This window comes from Catharus ustulatus, chromosome 28 (genome assembly GCF_009819885.2).
Source record: "Catharus ustulatus isolate bCatUst1 chromosome 28, bCatUst1.pri.v2, whole genome shotgun sequence".
Taxonomy (NCBI): domain Eukaryota; kingdom Metazoa; phylum Chordata; class Aves; order Passeriformes; family Turdidae; genus Catharus; species Catharus ustulatus.
In genome coordinates this window covers 2,997,389-3,016,555 of record NC_046248.1, presented here as the reverse complement: position 1 = coordinate 3,016,555, position 19,167 = coordinate 2,997,389, and the positions used below count along the sequence as shown (strand labels likewise).

General features: G+C 51.1%; 1 protein-coding gene across 2 annotated transcripts in view; it reads left to right on the top strand.

Annotated features, from left to right (window-relative positions):
- Positions 1 to 3,897: 3,897 nt before the first annotated feature.
- Positions 3,898 to 19,167, top strand: part of B3GAT1 (beta-1,3-glucuronyltransferase 1) — a 33,689-nt gene continuing 18,419 nt past the window's right edge. Inside the window, exon 1 of one of the 2 annotated variants that reach the window (XM_033081869.2) lies at positions 3,898 to 4,406. The gene's annotated coding sequence lies outside the window, so the exon portion shown is untranslated. The remainder of the gene's footprint in view (positions 4,407 to 19,167) is intronic. The other variant, XM_033081868.1, reaches the window with a different exon arrangement.

Sequence of the window (19,167 nt, the reverse complement as noted above, 5' to 3'; positions counted from 1 at the left end):
TTGGTTTCTGGGTATGAGCAGCTGTGGGAAGAAGGGGAATGGTGTTAGTTTGACAAAGTGACCAGACTTTGGCACTTTTTTCCTCCACAGCCTCTCCCACAACCTCTGGTCCCTCCCACCTGCGTGCCAAGGTGAGTGGGACCATCAAGTGACACAGACACACACTGAGGCATTGCTCCATGGCTCTGGATGAGAGCTGAGTGTGATGCACCCAGAGCTGCTTTTGGTGAGCACAGCAGCAGAACAGCCATGCATAGACACTGCCCTGACATTTCCAAGGTGTCCCTTTGAGCCTTCAGGGTTCAGCCCTGAACCAAGGCCAGGGTTGGGTCTAAGGAGCTCAGGTCTGGCATTTCAGGATCTGGCCCATCCCTGCCTCTGTTGGCAGTCCTGTCTCCAGTCTGGCAGCACAAGGTGATGATAACCTGGGGAAACTCTCTGAGGGGAGGTAACTCCTTTGTTGAAGCAGGAAAAGGAGGCAATGCTGCTGGAGGTGGGGGCTGACAGGTTATTCACAAACAGGGATCCCTCCAGCTGCTCCCAGCACCCAGCACTGTGTCTGTGTGCCCTGCTGAAACACACCCTGCTATTCACTGAGGATTTGCCCTCCCTGTGCCCCTCCCAGCCTGGGCTAGCAGCTGGGTGCTCACCCTGAGAGGCACCGCTGGTGTTGGTGCCTGGCTGCGGATGCTCCCGGCACTGCCAGATGGCAAACACGGGGGACAGGACAAAAGGAGCTGCAGCTCACTGGAAAAAAGCCTGGTGGGAGCATGCCTGCCCCAGCTCTGCTGCTGCCTGGCTGTGAGTTGGGAAGGGCAAGACAGAGCAGGGTCAAGGACGGAGCCCCAGGGTGTCTGGGGCAGCACAGTGTGGGGCTGGGAGCATCTCCTGTGGGTTGCCTCCAGCCCTGTGGTAACAAACCTTACATAAACCTAGCCGGGAGCAGAGCATTAATATTTAAAAAATGACATTTAAGGTATTGTATCTATGCTGTATTCTCCAGCTGAGTGTCTCTGTGCTTGCGTGCGCGCGCTCACGCTCCGGGCTTTGTTTTCCTTTTCTAGTGGGTTGTTGTGTGTATGTGTTTTACTCGGGGTGTTTTGTGCTATAATAAGAAGGGGGAGGGAGCAGGGAAATGCTGCTCTGTTTATACACACTGCTGTCAACAGCGATGCTGCCTCTTCCAGACTCACATGCTCTGTGAGGCTCCCTGGATCCAGGCACAGAGCACATTTCACCTTTATCCCAGGCCTGGCTCAGCCTCTCCTCCCAGTCTCCTCTTGGAATTTGGCCCTGGGGAACGTGGCACAGCCCCATCCAGACAAGTGGATATGTGAAGGTTCAAGGGACAACCTTGGGAAATGTCAGGGCAGTGTCTTTGCACGGTTGTTCTGCTGCTCTGATCACCAAAAGCAGATCTGGGGGCATCACGCTGTAATTTTTGTCCACAGGGATGAAGCAATGCCTCTCTATGTCCCTCCTGAGCTCCCCTGAAACTTTCCCAATGCTTTCCACCTTTGTGAGTCATCTGAGGCACTGGTGCAGGGCTCAGCCTGAACTGTTACTGCTCACCCACAATTTTTATAAATCTCAGGTGCAGCACATCCCCTTCCCCTCCCCCCTGAATTTTTATGTGTTTAGGTTTTGTGGCAGGAGCATTTTTATGCCTCTTCTCATTTTTTTTGTCCCTGAAATATTCAGTGAATGTGCCCTTTTCTCATTCTCATATGGGCCTCAAGGGACAAATCCTTCCTATCCATCTCCAGCATGCCATAACAGCCTGGGACACGCTGGAACAGCACTGGGTCTGAATCCACCCTTTTGATATAAGTGGACATTATGCATTTTTAATAGACATGGAGCTCAGTGAAACCCTTAGTACTAGCTGAGCTGGCACAAAATTCCCAGGCAAGGAGTCTTTGGAGCTGATCTCTCCCTTGGTACCTTGCAGAAAATGAGACCAAGGACAAAAAAAGGCCAGGTTCCCTTTGATTGCAGGAGGTGCTGTGGTTTGCAGAGGAGCTGGCTGAGCAGGAGCTGCCTGGCTGTGCATGAAGGGCTCTGGGCTGGCAGTCCTTGCTCATCCTGCTCTTCCACAGAGGAGGTGCAGCTTGCAGGGAGAGGCTGTTTAAAGCTCCTTCCTTCCAGCATCACCCTGGACAGTGTTTTAGCATGGCCTGGAGGCATCACCTCCCTGCTTTGTCCAGCACAGCCTCAGCAAAGCTCATTTCTACCTGAGGCAGTGGTGTGGAGTCCTCCAGCTCGCTGCACTTCAGGAATAAGGAGTATGGGAACCCCTGTGCCTCTGATGATTTGGGATTTGTCAGTGGGCCCTGATGGCTGATCATTTCTGGGTAATGCTTGGATTTCCAAGCTTCTCAGCAGAAATCTCTGCATCCCCTGGAGATGGACAGGTTAAAACTGGAGTCTGAATGCTGTAGGTTCAAAACCAAAAAGTCCAGTGAAAATGGTGGGAATCCCTGGTGGAGATCACTGAGGTTGCTCCATGCTGTGGATCTCAGATCCCTGTGTACTCCAGCTTTACCCAGAGTGTTGATTTTTTCACTTTGTTCTTCCTTTTTTGGTAAAGCAGAAGTAAATCTGTCTATACCTACAGGTTTCCATGGCACTGTAACCTCATGGAGAGGGAAGAGCAGGGGAGTATCTGTGGCTCTCTCTTGGAGAGAGGATTGATGTGGTTGGAAGCAGCTCAGGACAGGTGAAAGGTGCCCCAAGCTCAGCAGTGACTTTTGGCTCAGGTTAAACTGCCCAGCTGTGGCATTTGGAGACACAGTCACTGTGGTGTTCAGCCAGCTGGGAGAGATGTGCTGCTGAGCGTGAGTCAGCCCTGCTGGCAGCTCCTGAAGGGCAGGAGCACAGATAAGACCTTTGCTCTCCTGCCCCCTCAAGCCCTGGCTCCTCCTAAGGAGGAAGGAAGCATCCCTCTGGTTCTGTGCATGGATGGAGGTCACACACAGCTCCTGTGTGCCTGCTGGCCTGGGTGCAGATGTCACAGCTTAGGGGCAGCCCCAGTCACATCCAGAGCCTCCTTCCCATGGGAAATCCTCTCAGCAGAGGCTGAGAGGAGCCAAGCGTGCTCCTCTGAAGGGCTGGAAGTGGAGCCAAGCCTCGAACCCAGCAAACAGTCACCTTCTGAGCTTCCTCCGAGCAATGCTGAGCCCCGTCCCCAGCCCCATCCCATCCCATCCCTGTATCCCATCCCATCCCATCCCATCAATTCCCATCCCATCCCCATCTCATCTCCACCCCAATCTCATCCCATCTCAACCTCGCACCAGTATCAGTCCTCATTCCTACCTGTCCTCATCCCCATCCCATCACAGTCCCTACTACATCCCTCTTCCTATCCCATCCCATCCCCATTTCCCATCCCATCCCCATTTCCCATCCCATCCCCATTTCCCATCCCATCCCCATTTCCCATCCCATCCCATCCCATCCCATCCCATCCCATCCCATCCCATCCCATCCCATCCCATCCCATCCCCATTTCCCATCCCATCCCATCCCATCCCATCCCATCCCCATTTCCCATCCCATCCCATCCCATCCCATCCCATCCCATCCCATCCCATCCCATCCCATCCCATCCCATCCCATCTCATCCCATCCCATCCCATCCCCATTTCCCATCCCATCCCATCCCATCCCATCCCATCCCATCCCATCCCATCCCATCCCATCCCATCCCTCCCGTGAGCTGGGTTAGCGGCTCCCCAAGCCCTGGGTGGTTGATGAGAGTGAGGAGAGCAGGAACCAATTCCCCCAGGATCTGGGAGCCTTCCCTGGCTTTTCCCCTGCGTGTGGCAGGAGCGGTGCCCCCGGCGGAGCGGGATAAATCGGCACAGACCATCAGCAGCGCAGGTCCTCCCGTGGCAGGGAGAGGCTGTCGGCGCTGCTCTGGATACAAAGCAGCCACGCTCTGCCTCCTTCCTCCTGCATCCCGCTGGCCTCCTCCTCCTCTTCCTCCTCCTCCTCCTCCTCCTCCCTCTCGCTCCCTCCCTCCTTTCTCTCCCAGCGCCACGCTGCAGAAGGCAGAGCCGGAGCCGGGGCTCGGAGGCACAGCAGGAGCCAGCAGCTCTCCCCGGCTGTTTCTTGCCGAGTGAAACACAGGCAGGGATGCGATGAAGCAGCGTCGCGGTTGCTGCCTGGATTGAGAAACAAAGCATTAAAATAATAATAATAAAAAATTTAAAAAGAGAACAAAACCGCAACAAACGAGGAGAAAAGGGAGGAGAGAAGGAGGCGGAGGTTGCCGGGGGAGCCCGCTCGGATGGGCGAAGAGCCGCTTTGAACCGTGCTGTGTTCCCGGGGATTAAAGCATGAATGGGAGCAGCTTCCCGGCCACGATGGACACGGAGGGCGGCTCGGGCTGTGGCCATCAGGTAACTCTGCCCGCTGTGGCTGCATGGCTGAGCCCGGCAGGACACGGCTGCTCCGTGCCGGGTGTGTGGATGCGTGCATGCAGGCAATGGCAGGAGCTGGAGCGGTTTTTCCCTACCCCTCCCAGCGCTCTGAAAGGACGCAGAGCAGGTCCTGGGGGCTGCAGTGTGCAGATCACTTTGCCCCCCCTTTGCCTGAGCTGCTTTCTCTGGGAATTCTGCCTGGATTAGGGGAGATGCTCCCAGCATCGCCCTCCCAGCCCTGCTCCTACCCCGGGCTCCCCTCGGGTCCTGCACCCTCCTGTGCACCCCGCAGGATTCGGGGAGGGAGGTGAGAGGCCACCCCCCCTTCCCTTGGTCATCCTCTGCCTTTCCCTCACACCACAAGGGGATGGGATGCAGGAGGAGGGGGAGCTGAAATCGCTTTCATTCGTGCCAGCAGTGCCGAGAGCCAACTTTGAGGCTGCTTAAAGGGAAAAGCTTCCCAAGTGTTGTCTTTTGGGGGTACAGGAGATGGCTGAGCGAGGCTTTGCCGTCTGAGGAGGGATCTGTGTTTGTTATGGAGTGGGAGGGGAGGAACAACAGTGGTTGTGAGGGAGAAAGTCAGCGCTGATCAATGAAGCTGCCCACAAATGATGCTCTCCTCTCCCTGCTGGGCCTCTCTCTCACTCAGTCCCTGGGTCTCTGACCATGAAACTCCCAATTTCTCCTGGTCAGAGCAGAAAGCACAACTTCAACCAGTGCTGGGAGGTGTCTTAGCCCAGATGTTTGGGAGAACCAGAGGAGAGCCAGATGTTTGCAGCTGTGAGCCCTGCCCGGTTATTCAGCGAGCAGAGCTCTTGCCTGGCCATCCCTCAGCACCTTGGGCAGGATCTGCTGCTGGAACATCCATTTGCTCCGAGCTCTCTGCCACATCCCCTCCTCCCCCTGCCTTCGGGGGCCTCCTGATGGCTCTTGGCATGGGGCTAGGAAGCGTTTGCTTTGATTGCTGAAATAATGACGTGTCCCAGGAGTCCCCACCGGTGCAAACACATCCTGCACCTCGGAGTGCCATCAGTCACTGTAAGAGCCTGTAGGAACATTTAGGGAGTTTGTGGCCCAACGTGAGGCACTGGCAGAGACTCTGGAGTCTCTTGCACTGGTCTGCACACACTTGGATTGTTGAACATCCACCCCAGTGAATGGATTCACCAGGATTTAGCTGGGATTTCTTGGCTTACCTGGCAGAGATGGGACTGAAAGGGTGTGGAAAGGAAAATGGAGGCACTGGGGGAAAAATGAGGAAAATATCTTCTTTCTGTGTGAAACTCCAAACTCTGCTTTCTGTGCCAGCCTTGAGGAATGTAGAAGATGTTCTGGTGAAGTAATTCAACAATTAGGAAAAACATTTCTCCCAGGAAGGTTAATTCTGTGGTAGTGGCTTTGGAAATGGCCAGAGCCAGCAGGACAGTGGGTGTTGCTATAATGGGAAGGCAGCTGATCAATAATTTTATTTTCCTGTTAGAATATTTATGGGTGTGGGGAAGGCAGAGGAAGGAGCATGCAATCAGTGCTGTTGGCTCTGAGCATGTTCCCACTCCAGCTGGATTACAAATCCCTTCCTGCACCTTTCCATAGGCATTCCTAGAGAAATGCTGTGGGATTCCCAGCACTGACAGCTTCAGTGGGAGCTGGCTGACCCAGCAGGGACCCCAGCCTCAGGGTTTGGTTCTCTGGGACAGAAAAGCCAGAGGGTCTCATAAGGGTCTCCCTCAGTGTCCACAAGAGAAGGGGAGAGCTTTCCCACCAGCTTCCTAAAGTTTCCTGACCCATTGGGGTGGCTCAGAGAGAACACAAAGTGCCCCAACCCTGGCAGGAGCTGTCACCCTGTCTGTGTCACAGCTGGCACAGTGCCACCAGGGCCAGCCACTCTTTGCCTTTGTCCTCATCAGGGCACAGTGCCTCCAGAGCCAGCCAAGCCCAGGGATGCTGGATTTCCTCTTCCCTCCCTGTTGTTGTGCATCTCTCTGGGGTTTCTCAGTGCAGGGCTGGTTGGGTTTCAGCATCCCCAGCCCTGCTGCATCCTCCTGGCAACCCCCTGGGAGATCTGGCCTGAGCGCACCAAGAAACCTTCCAGGACCCAAGTGTGAGCACACGCTCTCCCCTTGGCCACAGCTGGCTGATCTCTGCCAAAATGATGTTTTCTAAACCCAAAACAGGGCATTGCCCTTTCAGTCTCCTCCAGCCCCTCCTGTGGCCACAGTAGAAACCTTGGGAAATGACAAGAACTGTCTCAAAAGGGACACCGGGGAAAATGTTGCATTTCATTTTCCAGTGGTTTTTGCAGATTTGCCTTTTGACATGATTTTGCTCTCTTTTGCCCTTGTTCTATTTCTACTAGCTCAAAAAAAAAAGTTGTGCAAAAAAAGCAGTTTTTAGTTCATCCAACAAAACCCAGTGGGCAGATCTGAATCCAGAGGACAGGACGTGGTCCTTTCTTGCATTCCTGTGCATTTTCTCTGGCAGGGATGAGCAGTGCCAGAGGCTGCTCAGATTCCAGGACTGCTTTTCAGCAAGATCCCTGACTTCTGGGGATGCAGCAAGCCTTGGTCAGCACCTTCCTCTGTGGCCATGCCCTCCTCACCCTCCACTTTTCCTGCAGGCCTTCATTTCCTGCCGTGAAAAGTTGAGTGGGCTGCAGCTGGAAGTTGTGCTCAGCTGGAGGAGCATCTGGTGTAGCTTCAAGGCAAAGCTTCTTCTGGAATCAATGTCCTTGGAAGGTGCCTCTGCAGTGGCTGCTCTGTGGGTCCTTTTCCTCTGTGATGTGTTTCTGCTCATGTTTTGCCTGTGGAGATCCTGGATCAGTCACCTGCCCGTGTTTTGCTGCTGTGGTGGCAGGAGAAGTGACCCAGCACGAGGATGAGCCCTCCCTTTCCCTCCTGCATTCTTGACTTTTTTGTGTTTGGGTTGGCAAGTTGAGATCAGGGCTGGATGAGGGATATGCTGAGCAGAGATCATGGGGTGGGGCCCATAATTAATTAATTAATTAGTCCCCATCTCCTGATGGAGACACAAGGACCACCCCCAAGTCACTACAGAATACATCCTGCTCCACCTGGAATGGGAACTCCACATCCCCAGGGAATGAGAGAGTGGGCAAAGGTTTCACAGTGTTGGGGAGCAGATCCTGCTCTCTCAGAGCTCTGTCCCAAAAATTAAACCCTTCTCCTACCCTTATCCCACTCCCTCTATGGGTTTTTTGGTTGTATCAAAGGACACTTCCCAAAGGACATTGTCCACAGGCTCAGAAAATGATTTCTGGGCAGTCAAACAGCTTGGAGCACATTTCCACACTCAATTTTTTCCATCCTGGAAGTGAATTCCTTCCCTCTGCACAGTTCTGGGCAGTCAAACAGCTTGGAGCACATTTCCACACCCATTTTTTCCCATCCTGGAAGTGAGTTCCTTTCCCCTGCACATCCCTGAGCAGTTCTCACTCAGCTCCTGCCCTGCCTGGGTACCACAGAGCCTTGAAGCAATTTCCCAGCTGCTGTGGTGCCTCTGAAATCCCTCCAGCTCTGCTCTCCCTGTGAGCCATGGGCAACACAACACAATATGCCTGGCTGTGACAGCAGAATAAATAGGAAATGCTCGAGATCCCCCTCCTGCCTGGATCTGAGCTGTTTTCCTAAAGCCAGGACAAGAGCTAAGCTTCTGTATAGGGATTTTTGTGCTGTTCTTGAAGAGCAGTGGAGAGGGAATTGAAAGCTGTGGCTCAGAGGGAGAAGCCTGCTCACCCCCAAAAGGTGGGGAACCCTTTGGTTTAATGTTCTGAAGATTGGGGTGTTCAGCTGTAAAGAAAAACACAAATTTCCAGGGTGAAGCTCATCTGATCTAAAGGAATTCCCCTAAAACAGACCAAATGAATTCTCCCTGTTGTTTGGAAGAAGAATAAAGACAGCCAGCTCTGCTGAGGGGACCTCCCTGTTCCTATGGCCCTGCAGGGAGCAGGAGAATGAGACACACTTCACTCTCTGCCTGCAGAAAGAGCCATGGGATTTGTCTCAGTTACCTTGCTGGACATAATTCCTAAATGTCCTAAATGCCCTGCAGGCTCTTCTGCAGAAAGAAAAAAAAAAATAAACAACAAAAAGAAAGAAAGAAAGAAAGGCTATTCCAGGAGAAATACCCCGAGCCTGCCTCACCTTCCATTCAGCTGGAAAGAACCCTGGAGCAGAAGGATGGATGCTGAGGCTCTGCTCTGGATTTCATGAATGGATGAATGTAGAGACGCAAGAGGGGATTTGGAGGGGATTTGGAAGCCTGCTCCAGGATTTGTCTGGCACACAGAGCATTTATAATACTTCCAGCATTATCATAACATAATGCCAGCGTGATTTGGGGCCCACTTGGGCTCTCAGTGAATAAAAAGCAGCACTCCTGTCACCATCAGGGGGACAGGGACCTCACTTGGGATAAGTTGGAGTTTGCATAGTCCAGACTCTTGTCAGCAAGGGCTGAGATGCTCCTGTGACAGTGGGGTGGGTGCCTGGGTCACATCTCGGACCTGGCTATAAAATTCCACCTTGGAGTTCTTGGATTTCACCCTTTGTGTTTTCCATCTGCTCAGCAGCTCCTACAGCTGCAGGAGAAATGTGTCCCAAGGGATTTCTGTTCCCAGAGGTGGCTCTGTGAGGCCAGCACTGATCTCACTGGGAAATGTCCTTGGGGCAGCCCTGCTTTTTGGGGAAAAGCAGAGGCTGGGGTTGGCACTGCCCTGCCCCTCTCATGGCTCTTCCATCTGAATTCCAGAGACTGAAGAGAAAGTGGGGCTGTGCTGGGGCCAGTGTATTCCAGTGAGCTTTTTCCAGCTTCAGCTCCTGTCATGCTCATCCATCCATTAAAAAAACCAAACAAACAAACAGGCAAAAGCCACCCTACAGTCTTTTGGTAGGAATTAGTCCTGTTTAATCATTTCCCCAAGGCTTTCCTTGCTGCAGCATTTCTGAGTGCTCCAGTGCAGGATTTAGGGAGTTTTTGTGGTCTGCACTGGAGAGTTTTGCTCTTTTTAGGAGGGCTGGGAGTGCTCACAGTGCATGGAGCTTGCATGTTCCATCCTGCACCAGCAGCACTCCTGGAGGATTCCCTGTGGGTGTGCATGAGGAGCTGTGCTGAGAGAAATCACCCCAGTGTTTCAGTGGGTGCAGGAGCTGTGCAGGGATGAGCTGGGTTAAACCCTCAGCAGCACATCTGGATCAGGCTGGAGGGAAGGAGGGAGGCAGGAGCTGTAGAGCTGTGGCTGGATGTGCTCCTGGTGTGGGATTGCAGTCCCTGCCCTGGCAGCCCCTGTCCCCCTGCCCAAGGGAAGGCTGTGGGGTGTGCAGGAGGTGAGGGGCTTGGGCTGTGCCCATCAGTGAGGGGCATGAGGGAGAGGCAGGGCTGCTCCTCCTGTCCCTCACAGCAAACAGAAATCCCTGGGGAGGATCCAAGCCAGAGCAGATCCGCTCTCCCCTCCCTGAGTTCAGGCTGGGAACGGAGCCACGAACAGAAGGGATTTTGTCAGGCTGGGTGCAGTACCTGGAGCCTATTTTGGCTCATGAATAACTTGATATTTCTCCTGAATAATAGATGCACGTGATGGCTGCTGAGAGGCAGAGCTGTGAGGGGGCTGGGTGTCTGAAGGAGGGAGGGAGGCACAGCGAGTGAGAGCAACTGGGAGCTGGCTGGGGGCTGGAAAATCAGCAGAGGTGATGTCTGGGTGGAAATGTGTGTGGCTGAGGCAGAGAGGGGGCCTGGCTGATCCTTTTGTGTCTCCATGGTCAGCAGGAGTATATAAATATATGTATCTATAAATGAACATAAACATAAATTAAATATAAATATAAATATAAATATAAATATAAATATAAATATAAATATAAATATAAATATATATATATATATATATAAATATATATATAAATATAAATATATGATTTTTTTAAAATTAGTGCAATACAGCACCATCATCCAGCTTGGGCTCTAGGGCTGGGGAAGGTGAATATTTGTAATGATGCCATTTCCCTGCCTCCAAGAGGGGCTTCCTGTGGCTGTGCCCATGGCAGGAGAACCATGTTTAAATTCCAGGTGCTGTGAACAAACCCCAGCCCAGTTTATGCTGTGGGTCAGCAAGCCAGGGCAGGTTTGGGACAGCGCAGAGGCTGGACCTGAGAGCTGTGGGGATTTTTGGGAGGCACTGGCTGTGCTCAGAGCTTTGAGAGGCAGCTTCTCCCTTCCTTGAGAGACAGCTTTCACCTGACTTTCTAGTGGCACGTTCTGCTTCTAATTTGGGAGAGAGAGGAGGATAATCTGGCACAAGCCTGCCACCTTGGAAAGGCTGCCAGCCAGTTTGTGGCACTGTGTCTGCCTGCTCCCCACAGCCTTGGGGATGCAGGAACATTCCCTGTGCCACCCCTGGCTCCCAGGGAGGCTGCAGGGATGCAGGAGAGGCTGCTGTGCCTGTGTGATGTGGGCTTGTAGGGACAGCCAAGGTGGGCTCTGATCCACCTGGAGAGCAGCAGCTGCTTGTGGAGATGGAGCCACAGCAGTCACTGCTGATGAATAATTCTTCCAGCATCTTTCTTATAATAGTGTCACATTCACCAGGCATGACTCGGACATATTCATCTTCCCAGAGCGTGCAGCTCCTGGAATGACCTTCTGCAAGGCTTTGGAAGTGTTTCCTTCTCTGTGTCAGGTCAAGGAGCATCGTTCCTGACATGATTTTTAGCAGGGACAAAAAAAATCTGCAAGTGCTAAAGGGGGAGTATAGAAAAGATGGGATGGAATCTGAGACTGGGAAGCAGCGTGGTGAGAGCTCAGCTCACTCTTGGCCCAGTTTGAAGCCTCATCTCCCTTGAGTTAGTTACTCTGAGTTATCAGTTCCTTTAACTCTGCAATTCTCCCAAGAGTTCAGAGAGGAGCGCTGAGAAGGGGCCTGGCAGGCACAACTGAATAAATCCACTCTGAGGTGAATCCCTGGCTGCATCCTGCAGGTGTGGATTCTGTCTCTGCCTCCAGCCTGGCAGGCTGGCCTCAGGAAAGAGGAAAAATTGCAATAAAAGGTGCTTTTCTATAAATAAAGCCCAAAGGAGGGGAGGAGGGAGAGCTGCCAATTTGTGCCCTTCATGGAGGAGCGAGTGGCTGTGGCATTGGGAGGCTGCAGGAATTCCTGAGCTGGGCTCAGGGCAGGGCTGCACACATCCATCTGCTGCTGCTGAACGTTCTGGGGCTCTGCACTGGCAGGACACGTGTGGAAGGGGAGCAGGGGGACCTGAGCTCTGTCCCTGCCACCATCCCTTGGCTTTGGGCAGTCTGACAGCTGTGAAGCTGCTGGTGGCAGAGGATTTGTGGCAGTCCCCTGAAGCTGTCACCCCACACATATACCTCCTTCCTTCCACCTGTTTGTCTTCTGAAAATGCAGCCAGCACTGTTCCTGCCCTGCCTGGCAGCCCTTTCTGTCTCATTCCACAAGGCTCAGGGTTAATAACTCACCTGGAGTTTGGTACAGAGCAGAGTGGGAGCTCTGCAGGGCTGGGGAGGAAAGAATCCACATTTGGGGTGGGACCAGCACCTGCCCCCCTGCTGCTCATGCTGTGGGGCACTCTCAGCTTGTAAAGCTTGGGATGCTTCCCAAAGCTGTGCTCACTGGGTGGGAATGGGAAAAGAGGATCAAGGAGTCCAGGGAGGCAGAGGGAAGCATTGGCTTCACTCTGTGCTGAGAACCAGCACACTCAGAGAGGCTGAGACAGAAAATCCTCTTTTTTGTCAGCATGACAGCAGCTGGGAGGACCAGGAGTGCCCAGATGTCCTCACTGATGCCACATCCCTGTTTCCATAGCCTGCATCTGGCATTTCCCAGGAAGCCCCATCCCTGAAGCTGCAGAGTGGTCCCATGCAGCACCTCCAGAGCCCATGCAGCTCTGGTTCCTCCCTCTCTGTCTCAACCATCATTTCTGCTCTGGCTCGTTATCAACTGAGTCCATGAGTTTAGTAACTCATGTTTTTAAAGATTAGTCATCTATAAGGATGACATTTGAAAGACTGACAGTTCCAATCAAATCACAAGGGCTGCTCTTGTGCTTGAAGATAGTTGTTTAAATTATATTAAAAAAAAAAAAAAAAAGGTAAAATCAACCTGACTAATTAAGTGTGGTGCCTTGAGATGCAGCTGAGGGAAATACAGATGTGGTCCAAGGAAGGAAGAAGCTGCCAGGCTGGTGGGGTGTGGGTGGGCAGGGCTGAAGGGAGTGTGGTGGAGCTGTGTGGATGTTCCTGGGGCAGGGCAGGGCTGCTCTGTGCCAGGCACGGCGGTGACAGCCGCAATAACAGCGCTGTGATTTGCCTGCCTGATTTGAGATGCACCATAATTACTGCGTGATTACAATATTCTTAGAGCAGCCCTTACAAACCCCTCCAGCTCCTCAGAGCTCCCCAAGGGCTCAGCTGGCACCTCACCTTGCAAGTTAAACCTGCAGGGGAGTCTGGGTGTCCCTCAGGCACGTCTGCAGCTCTGGCTGTGTCACAGGGGTAGATCAGAGTTCCCTGTTGCTGGGACACTCTGTGGACCACAGGGACAATCTGATGGCAGGATGGGGCTTGGCCAAGCAGGACAAGCTTTTCCAAGGATGCTCCTGGGGTGGGGCAGGGGCTGGGGAGTGATGCTGGCAGGGGCACAGCACTTGGGGATGCCTTTGTTCTTGTGCTCACTGAGTTGGGAGTTGTGGAGCTGTCAGCATCATCCTGTCTCCAGCTTCTGTTTTGATGCCTTTTTGGGACTACCTAAAAACAGAGGCCAGACAAAATTTACAGAATAAAAAGCAGTTCTATTTATTGAATTATTCGGGTACATTTAGGGCAGACAAAGCCCCCCAAATGGACAATGGGTCACAGGTTTGCACACTTTGATAAGTTTGGGCCATTTGCACATTGGGGGTTCATCTTCCAATTCCAGCTCCAGCTAATGAAGTCATTGAGCCCAAGTTTGCTCCCCCAGCTCACTTTTGTTTCCATCTCTCAGGCCTGAGGCAGTGAGGTGTCCTTGATTGCCAGGCCTGGAGAGGAATTGTTGTGTGTGCCCAAAATGGGAGAGCAGCAGTGACACTGGATATGGAGTTTAGAGTTCTACACTGAAGAACTGCAGGGTTACAAATGGATGGAAAATAGAAAAGCTGAAATCCTAAGGCACCAGTTTGGCTCCTCCATTTCTCATTCATATCTGGATGGGCTTGGAGCTTAAGTGATCCTGAAATTAGGAGAAATGACCTTCTCCTGGCCATGGGGTTGGTGAGAGCTGGGCTCTGCCAGCACCTCAGGTGTCGGTGCCATCGCTGTGTTCAGCTCCCTGAGCCCTGTGATCCCTGGCCAAAAACAGGCAGCTATTTCCATCTCACCTCCAGAGCAGGCTGAGGTGAGCTGAGCCAAAATAACTCAGCCACAGGAAGGCAGAGTCAGGAGCAGGCTGGGGTTGGAAGCTGGACAAAGCAGAACATTCATCCTGTGCCTTCCCCTCCGAGAGCCAAATCCCATTTCCTCAGGCAGTGCTGGAAGAGCTCCGGGTTTATTGGATTGGCAGGCCAGGTTTTGTGCTGGTGGAAGGAAAGGAATGGTTCCCTGCCAAATACCTCTCTGCTGAAAAATGGGCCAGGTTAGCCTGACATGGCAAAGGTTCCCAGGCAGGCAGAAGTTCATGTTCCCTGGGAGGAAAGGGTGAGGAGAGCACCTCTGTGTGCTCCTTTGAGCAAACCCAGCAGGGCCAGAATTTGGGCAGGGAGCAGAAATGCACAAGGGGGACAATTTAAAAATGCCCTTCCAAGCTGGGTGTGTAGGTTTGTGGCTGTACTAATGCACTGCAGGGCTGTGAGCACCAATTGACTCTGCTGCAAGCTGCTGAATTATAGTTGGGCAGCTGCTAAATCATGGCAAATTCCTCCCCCCTTCATCCCTTTCCACGCTATGGCATCAAAGAATCAATGCTAATTCCTCAGTCCCATTAGTGACTCCTGCAGGGGTCACAGGCTGGCTCTGTGCCCTGTTTGGGCACCCAGCCCTGAGCAGGGATCAGGATTTGAGCCTCATCCCTTTAAAGGAGCCATCTAACAGGATGGGAGCTGGGAATTTTCTCTCTAGGCTGATGTAGTGGCTGATTTCTTGTCCAGCTGCTAAGCAGGGAGCTCTGAGTGCCAGGCTGAGCTTTGCTGGAGCTGTCCTGAAAGGTCCCAGCAGTGGAAACCTGCTGGGAATACAATGTTGATGCATTATCAGAGCTACTAAAACACAGGCCAGACAAAATTAAGAGAATAAAAAGTAGTTTTATTTATTGAATTATTCAGGTACATTTAGGGCAGACAAATCCCCCAAAATGGACAATGGGTCACAGGTTTGCACACTTTGATAAGTTTGGGCCATTTGCACATTGGGGGTTCATCTTCCAATTCCAGCTCCAGCTAATGAAGTCATTGAGCCCGGGTTTGCTCCCCACAACTCACTTTTGTTTGCATTTGGTGTTTGCTCTTGAAAAGAGAATAATAATGCTTTTAAAAACTAAATCCCTTTTGAAGGTGTTTAGAGAGCCCAGTGGTGGCTTTCTGCAGTGGGAGAGGGTGAACTTGCTCACAGCTCTGTGAACTTCTTTCCCCCCTTTTCTTTTATACATTAGAAACAGGTTATTAATAACTCTTTTAAAATAGAGCAGGATTTATTTTCTTCCAGGGATAGGGAAGAACTCTTTAATTAAAAGTGAGTGCTGATGGCTGTGGGGCTGCTGAGCTGCTGCCAGGTGATGCCAAAGGTGTGTCCCACCCTCTGTGGGAGGAGAGCACTCTCATTGCAGCTCTGCAGTCGAGAACTTTGGGAACTGGGAGATAAAAAAAGGTTTTGTGGCTCACACCTGGGCACAGCTCTCCCTGTGTGAGGGGAACTTTCCCAGTGTGAGGGGAGCAGCTCCCATCGTGTCCCACCAGCTCCAGGTGCACCCACAGAACCCTCCACCCTTAATTCACACAGGGTATAAAAGCCTGGGGCTTCTCTCAGCCACCACCAGGATGGAATCCTTGCTCCAGCACCAGTCTGTCTCCTTTTATTGCTCTGTTGTCTTGTACTGGTTTGGCTCATTGCTTCCTTGGGTAGAGGGAGAAAGGAAAGTCCAGAGGAAGCCTTGACACATTTGGCTCAATGATTCAGCCTCGCACATCCTGGAAAAAGGCAGTTTGCTGGCCTGCAGGTTGGAAAGGTGAGGCTTTTCCTCTGAAAGGTGAGGTTTGCTCATTCTGACCTCCCACCTGTCCCCACGAGGTGCCACATGGCAGCTCCAACCCTTGGACAAAGCACATGCAAAGCTGTGGAATTGAGCCCCATCACGTTGAAATTGGGTCATCCTTTACTAATGTCCCTTTTTCAGATCCATGGGAGTCAGCAGTGCACAACATACTCAGTGCAGTGCAGCCCACAGAGGTGGAAATAGAGAGGCTGGGAGTGTGTCTGGTGCTGCTGTGCCTGAGCTGAGCAGAGGGGACAGCTCCAGGTGTGTCGTGTCACCAGGTGAGGAGATGTGGCTGGAGAAACCCTTGAATGAGATAATTCACCCACAAGCAGCCTTGAGGAAAATCCACCAAAGAAAAAACAGCTCCCAGTTTTCTTTCTGTTTTGGAGGTGGGCTGTAAGTCAAGCAGCTTTTCATCTGGGAGAGATGCTTTTTAAAAACTGTGTGTGGCGTGCAGAATTTATCAGGGGGAATTGGGTGCTGGAGAGGTTTCCTCACCCCAGACCCGAGTCAAGCCTCAGCTTTCCTGGCTGGAGAGAGAGTTGCCAGCCCTGGCAGAGCAGAGCATCCTCTGGAAGCAGAAAGAGTCCCTAAAATTGGTGCCTTTCCCTGGTGAGGCTGTCCCAGCACCCAGGTCCCTCAGCAGCCTCACTGCTGCTGGTGCCAGTGTGTGACACGTTTTGGTTTGGTTTTTTTTTTTTTTTTTTTCTCCTGCTTTGCTTATCTCAAGAAGGTTGCAGAACCTGGGTTCAGCCCTTTCCAAAATATCACTTAAAAAAAGGATTCCTGCCTTTCCTAGCCTTGGAAAAGATCCCTTTGAAGCATCAAGGAGAGGAAGTGCAGTGCCTGCAGTCAGGGAGAAATCTGGACAGCACTTGGGCACTGTAGTGATGACAGCAGTGAGAGCCCATACAGGAAAACAAACACATTTAGGACAATAAATCCAATATTTTCAAGCTTTCCCAGGAGATGGGCCTTGCTGTTGGAAGCAGTGGAACCTTGGGACTGTGTCACAGTGTAAGGGTCACCACACCCCTGTCCTGATTCTACCATGGAGGGAGGATTAATGTGGAGAAGAGAAAGTTTCTGATGCTTGTTAAAATTTGGCTGAAGCTCTGAAACTGAAGGGGTTTTATGTTTTCCAAACTGGGTGGGTGGTTCATTCTAATTCTGGATATGCAGTTTATTCACATACACAACTAATCCTGTTTTGAATCCTGTTAAGTTCTTGTTCTTCTCAGTATCCTGTGGCAATAAGTTCCAGCAGCTAATTGTGCTTGTGTTGAGCTCCCTTGATCCACTTTACTCATGCTTGCTTTAAAATTTAAGTGTTGTTCTCAGAAGCTTGGTGATTTTTTTTTTTTTTTTTTCCTGGGAGATAATCTGTGTCCTTGATCCCATTTGTGGTAAGCTGGAAGGGAAGGGTGGGTTGGGTTGCAAGGTCAGGGAGATTTTGTGCCTCAGTTTCTGTGGCAACTTGGAAAACACAAAGAATGGCTCTGCAGTGACAAGTGCAGTGACTGTGGTTTGTAGGTGAGGCTGGAGAAAACATTGAGTGAAAAAACAGCCTCTAGAAAATGAATTATTTCTGTATTTCTGGCCACAGGAATTATTTTAATTTTTAAAAGAAGGAAACAAATGCTGGGTGAAGAGATGATGCAAACCCTCACCCTCCAAAATTTGGATTCTCATGGACGAACCCAGGTCTCCTCCAGCTGGGAGGATTCTCCTGGAGACCTGAAACATTCCTGATCATTCTCCCTCTCTTTGTTGACTTGCAGCCCAGGGTTTGTGCTGCACAGCTCAGCTCAGGGATGGCCATTCCCAATCACAGCTGTCTGGGAGGGCTGGCCTGAAAATCCTCTGTCCTTTTGTCCCCTGCATCGGGAGAATCTGAGCTTGAAAACACCTCCCCTGATTAAATCCTCCAAGAAGCAGCAATTCTGTCTGCTCATTACTCAGTTCTGGCTATGTTCTGCTTAATAACTAAACACTAATTAGCTGCACAGTTTTGCTACTATACTTATAATAGCCCCCATTAAAGTTATGGGGTTTTTAGGCAGTAATGGCTTACAGAGTAATTAACGAGCAAGAGGCTTTTATTACTACCTTTATTTTTAGCTGTGCTTTACAAGCCTGCTCTGCCAAATACCAAAAAAATCTTAGACAGAGGCTGGGAGTGTCCATCCCCTGCCAAGCAGAGTGGAAAGGAGCAGGGATGATTGTGGAGCACCTGGGGCTCAGAACTGCTCCAGAATCCCAAAATTCCAGACGGGTTTGGGTTGAAGGGAACTTAAATCTCGTGCATTCCAGCCCCTTCCATGGACAGAGACAAATCCCACAATCCCAGGTTGTTCCCAACCCATCCAGCCTTGTCCCTAGGGTCTGCTGTGCTGTGACCCCTCTGTGCCTCAGTTTCCCTCTCTGGGAAGTGGGCAGGACATCCCCACTCCCATCCCTGGGCTGATTTCTGTGCCTGATGCCTGCCTGAATTCTGGCTGTGAATTCAGAAGGGTTTTTGGGGTCACAGGGGTTGTGTTTTGAGGTGGGCAGAGCAGAGGGATCTCCAGAATAATTTTTCAGCAGGGATCAGACCCAGCTGCTGCTGCAAAAGTGAGAGGAGCTCTGTGTGTTTAGATTTTGGGAGGGAAAAGCTTTTGGTGAGAATATCCTGAAGTGTGAGTGTTTATTTATTTATTTTTTTGCAAAGCTTTTGTTGCAGGTTTTGGCAGCGTTTGTTTGTTATTTCCTGGCTTGTTTGGAGCACAACAAAGTGTTTGCTATGCTTGTTTGGGGATTTTTTTTGGGTGTGTTTTTTTCACATCTAGACAATGTTTTTACTCCAGTAAGATGTATAGGTACAAATTCAAATCAAGCCATTCTTTAGTTTAATATTTTCTGAATCACTTCTCTTCAGTGTGGGCAAACCAAGGATTAATGACACTGGGGCTGAGCAGCCCCAGAGGAGGAATGAAGGTAAAACTGACTATAAAGGTTGCAGATCAAATCACTCCTTCCTATGGCAAGTGTCAGAGCTGATGCCAATTAACTTGATTTAAAAAAAGAACCTTCAGTGTTTAATAATCCAGCATGTTACTAGCACGTGGCTCCAGGATTTATTAAAGCTTTTTTATTAGATCAGTGCCCTTTCCATATTGTCATTCCTCGACACCATTGCCCTCTGCCGGAGGATGGGGATCTCTTTCATCATGTGGCACCTGATTCTTCCCCAAACCGTGCAAAACTCCTTTGTTTTGGGAGTATTTAACCCCAAAACTGCTTGCATTTGAGCCAGTGATTTGTGGCTTTCACCTCACTTTTCAAAAGAAAAAAAAGAAAAAAGTTCAGGATACTTTCTGTAGTGGAAAAGAGAGTTTGATTGTTTTAATTGATCTTTAAATTTGTTCCTCCTCCTTCATTTCCCTGGGGAAGAGGAGATAGGAGAAGTTTAAAAGTGACAATCTGAACAAAGCAGGTTTTGTTTCT